Here is a 299-nt window from a genome sequence, read left to right as displayed (position 1 = left end):
CGTATATACACACTCACAACACACTCTCCTATCATTATAATTATAACCCTAACTTGATGTTCATAAAATAGTCAATGTAAACTAAAGAAATATGCTACCCATTTTTAATATACAATCATTTACTATTTACACCTACAGACATATATCATAACAAAATTTCATAATTTCTAGTTTTTCAAAATTTTCAATGAATTGCACAATTTCATCAAAAAGTGGTAATATATATAAAATCTAAAGAAAAAAGCAAACTTCGTTAAATTTCATAAAATTGAGCAAAAAATTCTTAGAATTCTAAAATG

This window comes from Trypanosoma equiperdum (assembly GCF_001457755.1).
Source record: "Trypanosoma equiperdum strain OVI genome assembly, contig: ctg_1233, whole genome shotgun sequence".
Taxonomy (NCBI): Eukaryota; Euglenozoa; class Kinetoplastea; order Trypanosomatida; family Trypanosomatidae; genus Trypanosoma; species Trypanosoma equiperdum.
This window is presented reverse-complemented; position numbering follows the sequence as displayed.